This window comes from Anabrus simplex, chromosome 2 (genome assembly GCF_040414725.1).
Source record: "Anabrus simplex isolate iqAnaSimp1 chromosome 2, ASM4041472v1, whole genome shotgun sequence".
Taxonomy (NCBI): Eukaryota; Metazoa; Arthropoda; class Insecta; order Orthoptera; family Tettigoniidae; genus Anabrus; species Anabrus simplex.
The window spans coordinates 562072673-562094035 of NC_090266.1; positions in this window are offsets into that span (position 1 = coordinate 562072673).

Below are 21363 nucleotides of genomic sequence, written 5' to 3' on the forward strand. Positions count from 1 at the left end.
CACCTAAAAATCAATTATTCACTCTGCAATCACCTATTGTCACCCGACCATGGCAGCCATAGCCCTCACCACATACAACCTATATCATCCCTTCCTGTGTTTGGAACACCGAATGGTCAGAGACGCCCTCCGACTCCCGCCGCTATTTCAAACCAAGGACTTTTATGACATTTTCCGTTTCCCAAACTAAACACCTAATTCTCCTTTCCCTTCCAGAGATTCCTCGAGAAAGTCCTACAGCCCAATTCCTACAGACCACCCTAAAATACCCCATATAGGCCCGATCCCCACTCCACTACCACCACATCCTCACCCAAAGATCAGACCGGCCCCCTCGATAACAACCGATTGTACCGAGAAGAAGCCTTATTCCTAATCCTACCCAACCAAGTACACCCCATCCTCAGTAATGGGCATCTCATCAGTGGATAATAGTTAAGCACTCGGACAACTCGTCGGCTCAGCTCATCGTCAACCCCGCAGTCTCCCCGAATATTCAGTGTCATATATTGTAATTCATAATTTGACCACTCATTTAACCACTGACAAAGCTCACCACGCATTTCATGTACTGCATATATCATTTGGTAATTATTTGCAAGAGTAGTTGGTAGTTCACAGTGCTGTCCAGCTGTCTCCATCTTAGTTCGGTTCATCTATTTATGTGCATATTTGCCATGATTCCCTGTGCATTTACCAATTCGGTTATATGTTTCTAAGTTCATTCACAACGCAAGTCTTGTATTATGTCTTACCAATCAATCAATCAATCAATCAGTCAATCAATCAATCAATCAATCAATCAATCAATCAATCAATCAATCAATACTGATCTGCATTTAGGGCAGTCGCCCAAGTGGCAGATTCCCTATCTGTTGCTCTCCTAGCCTTTTCTTAAATTATTTCAAAGATATTGGAAATTTATTGTATATCTCCCTTGGTAAATTATTCCAGTTCCTAACTCTTCTTCATATAAACGAATATTTGCCCCACTTTTTCCTCTTGAATTCCAACTTTATCTTCATATTGTGATCTTTCGTACCTTTAAAGACACCACTCAAATTTATTTGTCTACTAATGTCATTCCACGCCATCTCTCTACTGACAGCTCAGAACATACCACTTCAATGAGCAGCTTGCCTCCCTTCTCCCAAGTCTCCCCAGCCCAAACTTTGCAACATTTTTGTAACGCTACTCTTTTGTCGGAAATCTCTCAGAACAAATCCAAGTGCTTTTCTTTGGATTCTTTCCAGTTCTTGAATCAAGTAATCCTGGTGAGGGTCCCTTACACTGGAACCATACTCTAGTTGGGGTCTTGCAAGAGACATATATGCCCTCTCCTTTGCATCCTTACCACAACCCCCTGAACACCCTCATAACATTTTAAATTTTTTTTGCTATTTGTTTTACGTCGCACCGACACAGATAGGTCTTTTGGCGATGATCGGATATGAAAGGCCTAGGAATGGGAAGGAAGCGGCCGTGGCCTTAATTAATTTGCCTGGTGTGAAAATGGGAAACCGCGGAAATCCATCTTCAGGGCTGCCGACTGTGGGATTCGAACCCACTATCTCCCGGATGCAAGCCCACAGCCGCGCGCCTCTAACCGCACGGTCAACTCGCCCGGTATTTGTGAAACTCACAACCTGACCTTTAACCCCGTTTTTCAACATACCATTGCCTGCTGTCCATCTCACAATATTATCGACGTCATTTTGCAGTTGCTCACTATTTTGTAACATATTTATTACTTTATACAGAATAACATCACCCGCAAAAAGCCTTATATGTGATTCCACTTCTTTACTCATATCATTTATATGTATAAGAAAGCATAAAGGTCCAATAATATTGCCTTGAGGAATTCCCATCTTAATTATTACAGGGTCAGAAAAAGCTTCGCCTACTCTAATTTTTTGGGATCAATTTTCTAGAAATATAGCAACCCATTCAGTCACCCGTTTGTCTATTCCAATTGCACTCCTTTTTGCCAGTAGTCTCCCATGATCCACGCTATCAAATGCCTTAGACAGGTCAATCGCGATACAGTCCATTTTACCTCCTGAATCCAAGATATCTGGTATATCTTCCTGGAATCTTACAAGTTGAGCTTCAGTGGAATAAACTTTCCTAAAACCGAACTGCCTTCTATCGAACCAGTTATTAATTTTGCAAACATGTCTAATATAATCAGAAAGAATGCTTTCCCAAAGTTTACATGCAATGCATGTAAACTGACTGGCCTGTACTTTTCAGCTTTATGTCTATCAACCTTTCCTTTATACACAATGGCTACTACAGCAATTCTCCATTCATTTGGTATAGCTCATTCATGCAAACAATAATCAAATAAGTACTTCAGGTATGGTACTATATCCCAACCCATTGTCTTTTGTATATCCCCAGTTCCAGCCGCTTTTCTAGTTTTCAATTTTTGTATCTTATTGTAAATGTCATTGTTATCATAGGTAAATTTTAATATTTCTTTTGCATTAGTCACCTCCTCTATCTAATTGAATACTTCTGCCTTTTGAAGATCCTCACATAACACTCCCCTTGTCCATTAACGATCTCTGGAATGTCCTTCCTGGAACCTTTTTCTGCCTTAAAGTACCTATACTGAACCCATTATTCTACCTTGCTGAAATTTCAACTACAAGATGGAGTGCATCCATATTTTCATCACGCGGTCCGTGGTATGACAACTCACAGCGGGAAATGGCCCACCAAACATCGAACGAGGTCGGAACATTTCGGAAGACCTCGGGTAAGGGAGATTTCGGCACTGTCATTAACAAAGACATAAGTAATTAAGAATTTTGGGAAATATTTGATGGAGCTAAGACCACAGAGTGGAAATGTACTTAATTAGGCTCGGAGAGAAGTTGACATCAATACTGGCAGAGTGGGGGACACGTGTCAAAGACATGCAGTGAAAATGCGGGGGAACCCTCGTGCATGAAATTAATTAATTACGCCCGTTAAAGAAATAGGAAAAATCAGCAAACAGAACCATCTTGACTAGAAAGATAGGTCGAATCTCTGGGGTGAGTCTCGAAGAAATCGGTCCAGTGGTCATCAAATGGAATGATTGCACATCAGTACAATAAAGCCAAGCGGAGCGTCCCTAGAGAAGGCATAAATACCCCCTCCTCAGGCAGGAGCGTCAGTCATCATTCAATTGTCCGAGAGGATGTACCTACGTCAGGCGACATTAAGAAGAAGACTTAAAGTGGGCAAAATATACTTGTAGAATCTCTAAAGCCAGTTTGCCTTGAGGGAGGAATATATTACCTAGTGGTAAATAGTGAACGGAGACAAATTAGATATTGAAACATTGTACTCACGATATCCATCTCGGTCGGGGAAGAAAATCATAAGTTAAATAATTGTAGGATTCCTGAACTTCTGCGTAGGGAGACAGCAGATTCATAGATAGCTCTTGTGAATTATTGCGTACGATGTTATTTTGGTAATCGGTAAGGGAGGACTGTTGTAGTTTGGCGGAGATAAGCTTGTGTCTCACGGTCAGTCACACCTATAAAACACTTGGAGAGGTAGGAGTTGGAGATTTCCTCAAAACTGTATTTGTTGAGTTCTCGACACGAAGCAGGGTGGTTTAACTCTTGTATATGTGTACAGAATAAAAATTGATTATTAAATTTCAGAAAAACAATGTGTATTGCTTCAAGACGAGTGCAGAACCAGTGTATTTACAAGGTAGTATTTAAACAAAGAATGTGTCCTGCGGTTATGAGGGGCTGAGTCCCGAGGTGGCTGGCGTCAGATGAAGCCGGGATAACGCCACGCCAACGGCGCAATTACAGGTCTGTCTAATTTAAATATCATGTTTTGTAGTTAGAAATGTAAATGCTTGTCCCTTTAAATTAATTAATTAATTAATTATAACATCGCGCTGTGTATGTGGCGTGTGTAAATATACGTTTTGCTACGACGATGATGTTATTTTGGTAATCGGTAAGGGAGGACTGTTGTAGTCTGGCGGAAATAAGCTTGTGTCTGACGGTCAGTCACACCTGTGGAACACGTGGAGATGACGGAGTTGGAGATTTCTTCAAACTGTATTTGTTGAGTTCTCGACACGAAGCGGGGCGGTTTAACTGTTGTATATGTGTACAGAATATTCCAGTGTGGCGGCCAATTGTCTGTTATTTATGTCAGTGTGCGAGACTTTAAACTGTTTGCATTTCTTAAAAAAGAAAAGTGAAGTTAAATATTGCAATAAAAATCAATGAAATAATGTTCGGGTCGGTAAAAGTTACAATGATGATGACGATAAAATAACCGTTATAAGTGTGATAAAGTCAAATAACGATGTATCATAATAATAATAATAATAATAATAATAATAATAATAATAATAATAATAATGTTCGGGCCGGTAAAAGTTACAATAATGATAACGATAAAATAACCGTTATAAGTGTGATAAAGTCAAGTAACGATGTACCAATCATAATAAAAATGATAATAATTTTCACGTCAAGATAAAATTGAGATGATAAACATTATGGTTTCAGCAGTTATGTAAGCAAGATTTGCGGTTTATATCGAAATCCAGTGATGTATGAAAAAGTTAGGTATTTTTGGGAGACTTAAATTTTGTGACACCGTGTATTTTGATACATAAAATCACGGTGTGCTATTTTGCTCTGGAGGTCAGGACAAATTTTGAGAAGTTAATTATGAGATCGTTATAAAGTTGTTTGGTCATGTGATCGCTTGTATTTGAAAAAGTTTCAAACAAGAAGAGAATGGATTGTAATGGAAATGATTTTTTTTGCTATTCGTTTTACATCGCATCGACACACAGAGGTCTTATGGCGACGATGGGATAGGAAAGGCCTAGGAAGTGGAAAGAAGCGGCCGTGGCCTTAATTAAGGTACAGCCCCGGCATTTGCCTCGTGTGAAAATGGGAAACCACGGAAAACCATCATCAGGGCTGCCGACAGTGGGGCTCGAACCCACTATCTCCCGATTACTGGATACTGGCCGCACTTAAGCGACTGCAGCTATCGAGCTCGGTGAAATGAAATATTATGAGAATAATTAGGAAGATGTTAAAGGCAGGGTAAGCCTGTATTTTATGAGTGATGTAGAATAAGCGGGAAGCCGAGAGTAAGAGGCCCTGTATTTCGACGGTGAGGAATTTTTGTGACATGGTGTATAGATTGAGGTGTAATATTTCTGAGACAGGCTGTATAAGAGGAACGATATCCTGTAGAAATCCAGAACGTTTGAAGAATGTAAGGGTTGTTAAAACCAAGTGAGCGCGTTGTAACGCCTATTTTAAGTACAAGCTGATGTTCTCCCATGATTAATATTTATGTAAGACCTAGGTAACGGCAGTTAAGGCTAAGTGACGGTTCTATTTGATACCAGCGAAGTGCATTTTATGATAGCCGACCTCACGAACAAAGTACATTCTGACACACGGTCAAGGTAATAGTTAATTATCGTAAAGTGAATGCTATTCTGTACTTTTACGAGACGAAAATATCGCTTACTAGAAATATTCGGGTGTGAAAAATGATCTTTTTTAGAATGATAGTTTAACTTGCTTAGGTTGATGAGAAGTTACTTCACTGGATATTTCACGATGATTCATGTAGGGAGTGTTGACATGGTAGGTCAGATGGAGCCTCACACTCGAGTCATCGTGATGGTAGTGATTATTGTTTTCAGTGATGTTACGTAATATCAAAAGAGAGTTGAGTTCATTTTATTTAGCGAACGTCACCGCATGTGTTTGATTGTAATGAGAAACAGATTAAACAATTCGAACATATTCAATTTCGATTTCACCCTTTCTTGGAGGAAATATATCAATGTTAGAGTTCATTTTTGTAGCGAATTTCACTTCATGTGTTAGAGTTTCAACGAGGATCAGATTTAAATATCCGAACATTGTGTTAAAATTTCGATTTCGCCTGGCAGTATGAATGATGTGTAGATACTATAACGTTGGCTCAACGAGAGATTTAGCATGCCGCGTGTATTATATAACTTAAGGGTGGTAAACACTGTAACGTTGGCAGGATTAGGGTGTCATCTCTACATAGTCAAGTCATAGGTTAGGCATTTTTGCGAATCAACTTGAACGATGTTAGTGTTTGGAGTAGTTGATACAAATGTGGAAGATATTAGCAGGCTCTATTTAGGCCATGTTTCGGCAGAATTCTTACTAGCTGAAATGTGTTCCCATAACAGCGTTATATCAGTAGCGGCATGAATGTAAGGGTTGCCTCACATGGAAACCTGCCTAATGGAGACTGATCACTACTGTAAACTTACCTATGCTAAATGCTGATCAGAGTGAAATAAATAAAAAGTACTCGTCAAATAATGTCCTATAGAGACCAAAATGTGTAAATATGTTGTAAGCCTTTCCATGCCTGATATATATAAAATAATAGCTTTGTCTGTGCATTGCTCAGAATTTGAAAAGAACGGTATTTCTGTATCTGTCATGTCCACAGTAACAAGGAAAGGCTTTTTTTACTTTTCCAAAATTTATGCATGTATGTACGTATGTATGTATCTACACTCATCACAAAAGAAACGGCTGAAGAAAATTTAGTGAAAATCGGTATGTAAAGTCAAGTGATGAACCACGACAATCTAGGCTACAAATTATTTTATTCACGCTGAGTGAAATGGTAGTTTAGGGGAAGGCCTGAAATGTAGTTCTCTAACAAGTTATTTATTTTATTCGTGGTCGTATCGGTAAATACTACATAACTAACATAACTTTAGTTATGTCGTAAGTTAGTAGTAGTTATGTAAGAAGTTATTGAATTTCCGATCACTTATGTCTTATACATTGTTACCGTGCTGCATATAATCACAGAGATATTCATGAATTTGGATTTTTGTTACTAAGTCCATATCAGCGCCGAGTCACGAGAAAATGAGTAAACAGAATTTAGTAGAAATCGGTATGTAAAGTCTGAGAATAACGAACTGCAGTCTACGATATAAAAATTTTGTAAGACGCCCTAATATCACAGAGTGGAAAGAAAACTAATGTGAAGGCCTGCAATATAGTGTACCTTTCCAAGGCATCAGTACATGAACCAGTTACCATTGTTCATAAATATGACGTTAGAATGGTGCACCATCGGTGAGCCTCGAACTCAGCCCGGTTTGTCGAAGCCTCACCCTCCCCTACTAGAATAATTCGCTAGCCGAGTCGATTTCGCATTTTCGGGTCAGTGGAATGTCCGATGAGGCGGTAAGTTCTTTAGTAATAGTCTCTATAGTAGGGGGAAAAGTTAATTATGAGAGGAATACCATTTCATTACTAATGAGAAGAGAGACAATATCTTGTATAACAAATTCTTACTTATACTAGTGAAACACACTTTATTTACATGGGTATGCCATACCACTCTATACATATAATATTGGAGATTATCTTGACGTTAATGTTCGGTAGTCCCTTCTCTACACTTCATCATACGTTCATTTATTCAACTTAAGAGGCGTTCCCTCTCGAACTATTACACTATCTCAGACTTAGAGGGGCGTTTTCTCTCTAATTATTTCACTTTACACTTACACTAATCACTTTACACACAAATCTATTCAACATAGGCATACCCTGCTGTAATTCTGTTTGTTTGTCGAGAATTAATATATTCAAACTATATCAGGTTGTGATATAGGCCTACGAACACATATGAACTGAAATGTACGATGGTTGCTTGTGTGTACACTCCCAAGCCTTTGAAAGTCGTGTTACAACACTTCCCTATGTTAATCATTGCCGAATAGGCAATATAATAAACACGCTCATTTCATTAGGATTTTTATCAATACACATGACACGACAGTATTCACACAACGTTGCTACCTATGGACAAGCACTTAGCGACTCCAATACCAAAACATTATAAACATAGCATTATAACACTTCCTGCAAGAAAAGGGGCAAGACCAAATACATTTCACATACACACAATGAATCACAGGTGGCCTTAGTCACCTGATGCTTGTGACAGTAAGCTTTACTGTCTCCTGCAATGAACTCAGGACCTTCTGAGACAGGGTATATCTGACCTGGAATTCCCTACACGCTGTGAATAATTAAAGAAATAAATTGGAGGGGTCCTTCATTTAATGTTCATCTGGAATCACCGCGACGTTGATAATACTTAAATCAATGCACGTAATCGTTGCACCGAGAGGCACGAAATAGCTACTTGTATCTGTTTACTTTCAGTGTAGAAAACACTTTTCTTCGTCCCTACAGCCAGGCTCGTAAATCTATTCAGCTGATGGCCTTCCAAGACCCATTTCTAAAGGGCGGCCACTGGGCCGCCTTCATACAATGACTTCGCGGTAAACGACCTTGCTTTCTTTTTCTCGAGCCACAATGGCCTCACATTCAATATCGGCTATGTCCGGCCGTAATTAACATATTCACAACACGAGATCCACTTCGTGTACATTACTAAAGAGTTCCAAGGGAACTTCACATTTTTATCTCACAGTATATACCACGGCTATGGCCTACTCACTCGTTTCGTTTCTCCTCTTGATACCTCGAATACCGTGCTATTTATTGATGAACTCCTGCCACACGGGTCCAAATTAACTTGCGTATTCGCGAACTAATTAATTAACGATGTAATATACCCACTGTCTCGATGCCTTGTTCCAGGTGCCTTAGTTACTAATTAGGAGGGATCTCTACCAGGTGAAGCGCACCAAAAAAATGAATTACTGAAAAATCTTGATGACTCGTATATGCTATGGAAAGACGATAACTGGAGTCATTTTTACAGAATATTTAAGCCTTCTCTACTTGACAGCGCTTCACACTTAATTAAGCCAAGGTCCTTATAATTACGTCATGCATTATCGAACCCTTATACAAGGATGGAAGTAAAATATGGTCGTCCCAAAACCATGATGAAAGTATTCTATAAAAGACTCAAATAAAAATGAAATTATTATTATTATCCCTCTGAAATATCGTGCTTGCAGTCTACGTTACATCTAAGTGAAAAATCTACATATTTACAATGGGACACGACCTTCAAAGATATAAATACTTGGAAATGTACTCAGCCTTCTGGATACCACGTTCACAGCTTTACAGGAGGGCACACCATGGGCTTAAGCTGCTTGCATCACGTCATCGGCGATGTGAAGACCTTTGATGACCTCCCGGAAAATCACGAACATGACGGCTTGATCTGGTATGACGTTCTCGACGTTCTCTGCTACACCAGGCGAAGACAGCTAGGCGTCTGGTTCTCTCTAATATACAGGCAAAATTCTGGCATTCAGCTGGACGTCGGCGTTCACTCCGGCGTTCTCGTAGACATGTAAATGAGGGGAAATTATCTCAAGTGAATGCGTTAGTTTATTACACACCACGATTTAAATATATGGTTGGATATACTCATTAGCACGAGCATTCCAACACAATGTCGGTACTGCCCCAGAACCCCGACATTAATCCCTTCTCATTTATCTATTCTTCTTGTAGGCAGCTATTATAGGCCCAGAAATTTCACTAGTTTCCCTAGAAACGGCAGTGGTTAGGCCACTAATGTATTAGCGTTCTCGTATTCATGATACTAGTTCAGGCCTGTTCTAATGCACTTAGCCGTGAGTCGAGCTCTCAACTGCACTACGGATTACTTTAACGTGGCATTGTCCTCAATTAGGTCGACAATGAGCCGTTCACTGACTTTCTTGGTAATTCATATTTATATCAAGCACGTTCGCTCCACACACTTCGCTAAGTACGTTCCTATATATGTTAACTGATCCGTATTAACTTAGACACATAGGAGGCTCGATGTACGACCTCTTCTACACACGGACATCGGTTATTGCGGTTTCGTACCGTTCCTATTTTATTAATTTGCGGCACACTGTACACGCTAACATCTCACTCAGAGGGTGATTATTTACACATATATTCACAGACTTTAATGAATCACTGCATTACACTGCTCAAATTACAAGATTATTTCTTCACAAACGACTCACACACAAACCACGACGAAATACTACCGTACTGGCGTTACACTGAAAATGCACTGGATGGAGACTGTTCTTCAGCTCGTTCCTATATAGGCGAGCTGTCGGGATGCTGAGAGAGGGGGAAAAATGCAACCCTTTCTCACATGATAGTCCGTTCATACGCAACGTAGCGTGACGAACAGGATATCAAATTTTAGCTCTGTTATTCCCATTTCCACTGAATGAATGTTATTAAAATAACTTCGTAGATTCTCAAGCAATCTTAAAAGCGTCCTTTTGTCTCTGGCGGTGAATGATGACGAGCACAGGGGATTCCTTGTGTTCGCTGTCACGGTTAGGGTCCAACATCTGTTAGTCATTAAGACGCGCCCTTGTTTACAGCGTAGTTACCGCTCTGTCAGTTAAGTAGAGTACTTCTCGGTCTCATAATTATGCGTAAAATTCCCTGATTCAAATGAATGTTTGCGCTTAATTATCCATTGGGTATTTTGCGATTTACAAAAATTAACAAATAAAACAGCTGAATGCGTTAAGTTGTCAGTGGTGAATGAGCGAGAAAAACAGGGTATAATGTTAGTTTTCACGTTGGATATACTCTCTGGGCTCAGCTAGTGACCTAGATTCTCTGTCACGTGATAACGCGTCTCTTTTCATCTCGCTCGTGGTTGGAGTGAGAAAACTTCGAGTACAAGCGCTCTTGCACCGCCTTGCTGCTAATTACCAGCAACTACTGCTCGGTCGCGCGACTCTGGATACTGCAAATCGAGTCCTGGTGCGGGCAGAAAAATTCTAACTTGGGCAGTTTTTATCGTAGAATGACGCGGAAAACGGCATATTTCATCTCCTGGATATCATGACATACCATAGGTGACGTTGTGAACGGTCACAATAGAAAGCCCGTAAACTTTTTCAACAATAACATTACATTGACCATTGTTTGTTGTGATGTGCTTTTTGTTTTCTGTTTCCAGCTTAATTTGCTTGACGTCGCACCGACACAGGTAGGTCCTATGGCGACGATGGGATAGGAAATGAATAGCGGTGTGAAGAAAGCGGCCTTGGCTTTAATTAAGGTACAGACTGGTGTGAAAATGGGAAACCACGGAATACCATATTCAGGGATGCCGGCAGTGGGGTTCGAATCCACTATCTCCCGGATGCAAGCTCACAGTTGCGAGCCGCTAACCACATGGCCAGCTCGCCTGGTCGTACCGAGTGTAACAGCCTGCCTGTATATTGGCGGGAAGTAGCTGGGGAGTTAGATAACTTTCTTTTTTAGCATCCCATTTCTCTGGCTCATACATTTTCTGATATTACTGGTACGTAACACACTGGTTCATCATAGCACTCGAGCTAGTCAGTCCCTACTCTGAGGCACCGATTGGAATGAGTAGTGTGCATATTTAAAGGAATAATGACAGAGGAGTATTCACGGCAGTCTGCGACCTGGTTATTCCAACTCTGGAACTTTGGACTGTTAGATCGGCCAGCACGGTAGTACTGTTCGTTGAAAGTGAGACAGTGTGCGGTTTTTCATTTGATCTAGTATTTTATATGATAACATTGCTTTCAATCGCTACATTCCTAGTGACGTTTTTGTAATGACCTATGTAGAATTCAGTTAGGAAAACCACCAAGTCAGTCTTTCTGAGAATCTCGTAGCGAAGTACGGGTACATCAGTTAGTATATATATATATATATATATTACTGTCACGTTCCCGTTAGCCAAGAAACCGAATATAAACCTACCCGTAATATGTTACAATACCCTCCCAACCATCTCACCTATCCTTCTCTCCTCCTTTGCCACGCCCACTCTCCTGGCGAGAGAGAGGGTGTTAGCTTCTGTGTGGCCTGCCCCACCCTTTCACGGTGGGAAATGAAAGCATCTTAAGACATAGTTAAAGTTCGAAGATGGGTCGTAGAAACATACGTTTATCACTCGTTCCCTGCCTAGTAGTGGGAACAGAGACGCCAGCTATCCTACCGGGCTTAAGTGCTGCCATTTCGCCGACTCAAAGCCATAGTGCGATGTCTCCTAGGATTTTTTCGAATTTATTTTTGGTTAACGATTACAACTGTAAGAGTTACCTAAAAATACTCGTTAACAATAACGGCCATAGATAACTACTAGTATACAGGGGACCCGTTATTAAAGATATCTAATACCCGATATACAGGGTAACTTTTTAGCTCGCTCCGCAGCATCACTCAGAGCTGGCGCAATGACACTCCTTCGCTAGCTGGTATAATGCGCGCTTTTCCTCCCCACTACATCGTGGCAATTCACGCTTATAGAAAGCCATTTCTAGAGAAACTATTCGTCTAAAACATACCTACATATGATGTTCAAAATGTTATCCCTCAGCTGCCAAATACGCCTGACACCTTGTAAACAGGTTTGCAGACACTCGGCGAATCTCAGCCAGTGTGATGTACGAGATATTTTGTGCAGTGTTCTCTTGTAGTTCTTCTCTTGTGTGAGGGTTGTTCAGCTACACTTTTCCCTTCAACATCCCCCACAGGTATTAATCACAGGAATTTAAATCAGGAGATCTACGGGGATAATTAACCACACGATCTTCGAAAAATTCCCGTATTACCTCCATAGACCGATTAGCAGTGTGTTCCGTCGCATTATCTTGCATGAAGTAACCACTGCTCCTTTCTTCTTCCGTCAGCTCTTGAAAGAATGGTCTGAGAATGAGGTCTATATATCGAGCAGCAATTATTGTTTCACGGAAAAATATAGGCCCTATAATTCTATAGTACTTATTGTGCAGCAAACTCCTATCTTTACATAATGAAGTGGACGAACATGCAGCTGGTGGGGATTTTCTGCACACCAGTAGCGACTGTTTTGACTATTTACATAGCCACTTAAGTGTAGCCATGCTTCATCACTATAAAATAAAATTTCTGGGTCAACATACCCATCGTGAACTGACTGAAGCAACCCTAGCGAAACTGTCAGGTCTCCTTAAACGCTGGCCAGGGGTGGGTTTGCACGGTTTGGCTTTTAACAGTTTTGTTGCTTTGTGAGCAGAATATAATGACACATTAGCTTGTACGGCGAGACACGACAGGGATTTTGTTGGAGTTAAAACGGTTCGTCTCCTGCGTAATTTCTTATTGATAACGGACCCGGTTGTGCGGAACTTCTTCACTAATTTACGTACCGTACTCCTGTGGGGATGGAGGACGCCAAGAAATTTGCGAATGAATCGAAAGCGGCATTCTGTATAAGAAGAAAGCTTCGCATAGCACAACACAATGAATAAACGCTGTTCAACTGTATAAATCACTCGTTAAACACACGATAACTTTTGTATTACTACAGAAACTACGCTATTTTAAAGCGAACACATTGAACACGCTACCAGTGCCACAGATATTAAACTAAAATATTGCTGTGAAGCAATGGTTATCGTTACCGTACTGCATTAATCACCTTAGCCGGTCATGAAGCAATATATATCTCGGCAAATGAGTCACCCGGCCGCACTATCGCCTTCCGTGCGTGTTCCCCTGACACTCGGAGCGAGCCAAAATAAAAAGACCCTGTAGTAGTCAAATACGATGCCTGCCTCTTACTTGGAGGCTCTGGGTTCGATTCCGGTTCAGGTCAAGGATTCCTACATGGATCTGAGGGCTGGTTCGTGGCTCACGTGATATATTTAATGTTACTGGTTTTACGTCCCAATAACTAATTTTACTATTTTCGGAGACGCCAAGGTGCCAGAATTTTGTCCTGCAGGAGTTATTTAATGTGGCAGTAAATCTACCGACACGAAGCTGGCGTATTCGAGCACATTCAAATACCACTGGACTGAACCGAGATCGAACTGGCCAACTTGAACTCAAAAGGCCAGTGTTTTACTGTGTCAGCCACTCAGCCTGGCTATGATGATCTTTCTTCCAACTGAAGGCTACGTGGTTTCCAGGACGTGTTGCGATGTTGCAATAATTCCATTCTGTTTAGCACAAGATTACACCGGCAAGGATTCAGTATGTACCGAACCGAACCCCACGGCACTTAACGCCCTTAAAAGGGCCTTGGCCTGCCCAGCAACCGCTGTTCAGCCCGAAGGCCTGCAGATTACAAGGGGTCGTGTGGTCAGCACGACGCATCCTCTCGGCCGTTATTCTGAGCTTTCGAGACCGGGGCCGCCATCTCACCGTCAGATAGTACCTCGATTCTAATCACGTAGGCTTAGTGGAAATCGAACCAACCCTCAGGTCGAGAGAAAATTCCCTGACCTACCTCCAGGCGAGAGGCAGTCACGCTACCCCTACACCACGCGACCGGCATTCAGTATGTAGGTTTACTGTATTTGTAATACAGTATAAAGGAAATACTTCTCCCAGATCCACCTTCAGTGTTTCCGTATGGGCTAGATTATATAGTTTTCATTTCATATACAGTATTTGTCTCAATCTAATTTTTGGCTTTCACAATATGCAAGTTGCAGAGGTACGTGCGACACTGGTGGTACTCTTCCTTACGAAGTCAGTATCCGCGATGAAAGAATTGAAAGTGCCACTCGTAGAGTCGATTGGCTTGCTTTTCTGTGCGGGTTGGCAGACTGATTCTAATATAACATTCTGATTCAATGAGACAACCAACGGGAAACTGCCTCACTTCTCTTTCCGTAACGTGCCTCTAGAGAAGAATTAACATACTCTACATAGCAGTAAATACACTGGTCTTCGAAAAGGCGATATTTTAGCCACAAACAAAAAGTTCAGAGCTCAGAAACACATTCGTGTTCGATATTATTGCCTCTCATTTATTGTACTGATTAGTTTAATACGAATAATAGCCGGCTCCTTGGCTGAATGGTCAGCATACTGGCCTTCGGTTCAGAGGGCTCGGGGTTCGGTTCACGGCCGCGCCATGGATTTTAACCGTGATAGGTTAATTCCGCCTGCTCGGGGGCTGGGAATTTGTGTTCGACATAATTCACATGTTCATTTGCATACAACACATCACACTACAAACCACCACAAAAAACGCAATAATAGTTGGCCTCAGGAAGAGTAACCGGCCGTAAAGATGAGCTTAATTCTCATTAGAGAACCCCATGTAGTTGAGGAAAGGCCAGGGGGAAGAAGAAGAAGTTGTATTAAAATTAATCCAACAAAAAATAATAAATGAGTTAATTCAGAATTACCTAGTGAGATATTGTTTACAGCACAGCATAGAGATGTTTTCCGTGAAGTAAGTGTTATGGGTTTCATTCAGAAACAAACGCCAACATCGTCATCGACACCATACAGTTTGTGCGTATTTGTGTGTTGTATATCTGTGAGTTATTGTATTGTCTTTATTTGTGCATATGTCTATAATTTAGCGAGACAAAAGAGCAGATGTTTATTCCGGTGCCTTAATTATGTTACAGTAGAATTAAAAACATTGTTGGGAAATGCAGAAAAATACCTTTTTACTGTATGTGAGCAGCACTCTTGGTTATCTATTGATACCACAACGGTTATAACACATGGTGTGCATAAATTGATAGCGTTTTCCAGGCCGAACGGTGATCCTAAATTCTGACTTGCAGATTGTCACCTCTCAACTTGGCATTTTTCTCTCCTTTCAGGACAAGGAGCGAATACGACCGTGGCCTAATTACATGCAGGCATTATCGTAGCAACGAGAAAAAACCATTAGCGACGTGCTCACTTCAGGACTTGACTGTGTTGCCTTGACACGCTGTAGCTAAGTGGCTCTAATGATGGAAGAGCTTCGCTTGTCCTGGAGCCTGTAATTGTTCCCTTCTTGTTGACATATGACCCTGTGGACGCTTTGATGGGGACACGTAGATAATGGAGCTATGAGGAAATCACATGAACGGCCCAGGTCTAGTATTCTGTCTTCCCGCATCTCGCCAAAACGTGCTCACGTTCGTTGCTGACAAGGAAATGATTCACTCCTCACTCTTCGTATTACACACAATACTCATTTGTATAATAAATATCAGAATAGCATTTCTGAAAAAACATAGAGCGATTCAGTCCCATGCACTTCTGCAGTTGAGACTGTACGGAGCATTTGGTTATATTCTCAATAATTTATTGTAACAAAATATTGTATGGTGTTTATGGATAACTGAAGTTACTACTAGGCCCTACTACTACTACTACTACTACTACCACCGAGCTCGATGCTTAAGTGCGGCCAGTATCCAGTATTCGGGAGATAGTGGGTTCGAACCCCACTGTCGGCTGCCCTGAAGATTATTTTCCGTGGTTTCCCATCTTCACACCAGGCAAATGCTGGGACTTTACCTTAATTAAGGCCACGGCTGCTTCCTTCGCACTCCTAGCTCTTTTCTATCCCATCGCCGCATTAAGACCTATCTGTGTCGGTGCGACGTACAACAACTTGTAAAAGAGTCTACTACTACTACTAAGGTAAGGACGTATTCTGCCCGTAAGCAGGTCCGAACCTCCACAGAGGTGTGCCTGAGCCGGAGTTTACGTACGGTAGGGTGGCCAGTTCCTTTCTGCTCCTCCATTCCCTTACCCCCCCCCCCCCTACAGCGATTGGCAACCCATCCAAATCTTGACCACGCCCAATGTTGCTTAACTTCGGAGATCTCACGGGACGACCTGATTCAACATGGCTACGGCCGTTGGTACCACTGCTACAAATCATAACAAAATGTTGCTGGACTGAGTGGCCTAGACGGGAGAGCACAGGTTTTATGAGCCCCAATTGGCACGTTCGATCCCGAGACATTCCTGTGGAATTTCAAGGGGTTCAAATTCGCCAACCTCTACCTACACGTAAAAACACCCGCGCGATGAAATTCCGTCACAACAGCGACTGTGGAAAACATAAGAGTAGTAAGAAGGATATAGTCCTACTCTGTGGTGTAGTGGTTGGTGTGATTAGCTGCCACCCCCGGAGGTCCGGGTTCGATTCCCGGCTCTGCCACGAAATTTGAAAAGTGGCACGAGGGCTGGAACGGGGTCCACTCAGCCTCGGGAGGTCAACTGAGTAGAGGTGAGTTCGATTCCCATCTCAGCCATCTTGGAAGTGGTTTTCCGTGGTTTCCCACTTTTCCTCCAGGCAAATGCCGGGATGGTACCTAACTTAAGGCCACGGCCGTTTCCTTCCCTCTTCCTTGTCCATCCCTTCCAAACTTCCCATCCCCCGCAAGGCCCCTGTTCAGCATAACAGGTGAGGCCGCCTGGGCGAGGTACTGGTCATCCTCCCCAGGTGTATCCTCCGACCCAATGTCTCACGCTCCAGGACACTGCCCTTGAGGAGGTAGAGGTTGGATCCCTCGCTGAGTCCGAGGGAAAAAAGACATTATTATTATTATTATTATTATTATTATTATTATTATTATTATTATTATTATTATTCAAATGTTGACTGTTTTTACAACTTCTAATAGCTTTAGGAATGCCCAAGTGTCGGAATTTTTCCTCTCAGAAGAGGTTCCTAAAGTGCCCATAACATCACTGACACGGTTCTCTCACATTTAAGTGCCAACCAGCTGCGCTGGTGTTTGATGCTGCAACCTCCAGCTCAGGAGTTAAGTACCTAACGATCTACGTTACTGTGTTGGTTAAAGGTAATTCGACAATCCCCTGTTCTTTTTGTTTTTTTGTTTTTCAAACTTCACAAAACTTTTGCATGAATGCAAGTTTGCAGAGTCGAGACTTTAGGAAGCCTGAGAGATTTCTTCATTTCAATTCTCATCCCCTTTAGAAAAAAAGATCACGCTAAAGGGAAGACAGAATACAATGAACAATGAAAAGAGATAATATGTTTGAGGGGCGTGTTTAAGTTGTAAAACTTAAATTAGTCTGGGAGGAAGATATGTTGGTGTTAAGTAATTAGCGTATAGTGGTGTGAAAAAGATAATGCCTGGATTACGTTTGTTATTCTCTTAGTATTATTAATGAGCTTTAGATCCTGAAGTGAAGTTTAGGTCATTTGTTTCTCATCTTGTCATCGAGAAGAGACAATAACTGGACTGTCGTTCTAACTAAGTGGAGAGCATTGCTACTGTTGTCTGGATGACAGAGTATTTATAGTAATACGTGGTTGAGGTCATCCTATATCACAGGCATTGGGACTTATTTGGGCCATTTACTCTTGATGGCGTCGATTCATGGTTTTCTTACATGTTAGTGTTAAAAAATAATGTAAATTCACAACGTTGTAAAAACCTAAAAATGAATTGGAATGTAGGATTCTCGAGAAACTCGAAACAGAATCATTTTAATTTTCTTGGAGAGCACAATGTTATTTTCCCTGAAAAGTCAGCGTACAGTACTCCCTCACATCTACCTTTTGAAAGAGATGGCCTGTTTCGAATACTAAGTGAATACAGACTTCTGCTTCGTGCTTCATTAGACTGCATCAGATCTCCAACTGATGTGGAAAAATTACATTACAAGTGTCTACAATGTTGAGATGATTCTATATCGAGCTCCAAGTCCCTCCATTTTAACTACTTCTAGTTTAAACGCATCTATTTTAAGACATGCTCCAAATTCCATTTCACCTCCAGGGTTTAATTTTCCTGCCAAATTGGTCCCGGTTCGATTTTCATTTCTGCCGCGAATTTACGATTGGTTTAAAGTGATATTTCTTTCTTTCTTTCTTTCTTTCTTTCTTTCTTTCTTAATCTGTTTACCCTCCAGGGTCGGTTTTTCCCTCGGACTCAGCGAGGGATCCCACCTCTACCGCTTCAAGGGCAGTGTCCTGGACCTTCAGTTTCTTCATCCTCTGTTTTTAAACTTCTGATTCTAGTGGTTCCGGAGCTTGCTCAGTTGTAGGGAATGTGATGCTAGATTAAGGGAGTGCAGTAGGTGGCTTGAGAGTATTATATACCAAACGCTGATTGGCTGTTGCCGGTCACGTTATTGTGGCGTCACAACACGAGAGATTTGAAATATGGGTGCGTGAGTTGGATGTGACGTCACATGGCGGGCGATTTGAAATGTGAGCGCGGCTGGCTAAGTGTGGAGGCTTAAACTTACAGGCATGGAATCTACTCCAGTTTCAACCTCACGGGGATGCCAACCTTAGAGATCGAATTTCGATGCCCAGAGACAGAAACCTTAAACTTACAGGCTTGGATTCGACTCCAAGCTTAACGTTACAAGGCTGTTAACCTTACTGTCCAGGCTTAACCTTACAGGGCTGAAAACATTACTGGCTAGACGCTTATTATTATTTTTTATTATTACCGTTATTATTCCTGACATGGTGTGTCCTACCGAGTACAGAGTAACTAAACCATGTTTTATTAACTATTCTTTTCATGCTCTCTCATTAACGAACAGTGAAACATTTTTTTTGCATGTATATTTCATGTCATCATTATTTCTTGTGGTTCTGATATTTTTTTCTTATCCTGTGTCGGGAAGTTTGTCTCATTAAATAGTTTCCCTTTTCGCCATTAGATAACGTTAGATGTGCCATGCCGTGACTAAGACATTATTTTAATTTATTTCTCTGTTCCTTGTTTTTGAACTTTCCTTGCTTCTTGGCTGTTAGGTAGTATGGAAGCCTCGAGTCTATCTATTTCCCTCCACAGCTATCGTGACATTTTTAATCGTTTTAAAGTCAGTTGTCTCGTCAAATCCCTCTGATTTGATTTGGCATGACGTATATATCTTTTCTTCAAGGTACTGTGCCTATTTCTGAATGCCTTCTTTTCTTTCCGTTGACACGGTGTGGTTACCAGTTAGTTACATACGTTATGTATCGGAGCTTGCTGTCTGTTATTGTGTTTTATTGATTTTAACTTGAAAGTGTAGCTACTTCATACCATATTACCTGTTTTTAATCTCTATTTTCGTCCTACTCTTTCCTTATTGCTTTAACTCACTTCATACCGTAAAAGGGTGTGGATCTTGGGGTATCGGTTATTCTCATATGTGGCATTGTCGGGGATATAACTGAGCTTGATACTGGTCCAGTCAAATGTGAAGTTTTTTCACTTGCTTTGGCAATTACCACCTCGGTATTTTCATACGTCGAAGCTTGTTGAATACATTTATGAATGAGGATTACTTGGCATGTTTTCTTGTTTTGAGAAACAGCTACTGAGATTATTGTTTGGACGTATCGAGGTCTCATATCCCTGGATCTTTCTAATACATTGGACATCATGAGATGATCGTTCTATGATACTGATGTATTCTATCACCCTGTGTGGTTGACGTGGGCGCGTGAGTTGTGATCCATGTCCATTACTTTATGAAGAAAGAATATTTTAGTTTGTTTTACTTTGGATTTAATTTTTTCCAATTTTGTTTCTGCAAGTACATTTTTCTAAGTTTGGTTGTCATCTCGGCTTCCTTTATTTACTATTTTGAGTGTTTCCATGGCATCTACTTCTTGTTTATTTCCCTTTTCTCCTTTCTGGTGGAGGCTGACATATTGAGTCCCTTTCTTACGCAAGCGCCTCCTTGTCTTTTCGGCCTGTTAGGGCCTTTATGACGTCGACGTTAGCTATTTCTTTACTCTTGGCCGGCAGTTAATAATTAGAGGGGATGATTCGTAATTATTTCAGGCTTTGAGACTTGGTCTCTGTTTGGTACAAGTTAAAACCTATTAAAATGAGAATTTGCTTTGAGGTTACCTTTAAGATTGTTTGAAACCAAGTAACCTCCGATTGAGTTATATTTGTGCAGGGGATGACACATTTATCTCTTAAGGATTATAACTGGTACGTTACCGATATGGGAAACGTACGACATAAATATGCCCATACCTATGTGACATACTGTACCTAGAAGCTGTAAGTTTCTACCCTATCTTTTCCCCTTATTGAAATTTATTTTGAATAAAAGTTATTTTCCTTTATCCTCCCCCTTTCATTTTATCTACTAGTGTGGGAACATTTCGTGGATCTCTTCGATGCATGTGTTCGATTTCACGCTACCACTACACCATTACATTTATCTCTGCTGTATCTTCGACTTTAAACTATTTTTAATTTTGCCTTGATCAGGTGTAACGGCTCAAACGTAAGCATTCCTCTGTATTATTATTATTATTATTATTATTATTATTATTATTATTATTGTATCAGTATTATTACTATTATTGCAACTATTATTAGGCCTATTGTTTGATTCATTTCTCTAATCTGATTTCGCTATTAATCAATTATCGCTTGCTTCATTGTACATATTTTATTTATTATGTATATATACGTGTGTATGTTAGCATTAAAAAAATGTAGAGTGGGAGTTGCTGCCTAATATCGGATATGGATATATTATTTGTGAAACTACTTTTAAGACATTACAACATATGGTGCAATACAGTTACAGTAACTGTCGAGTCATCGCTCTGTCA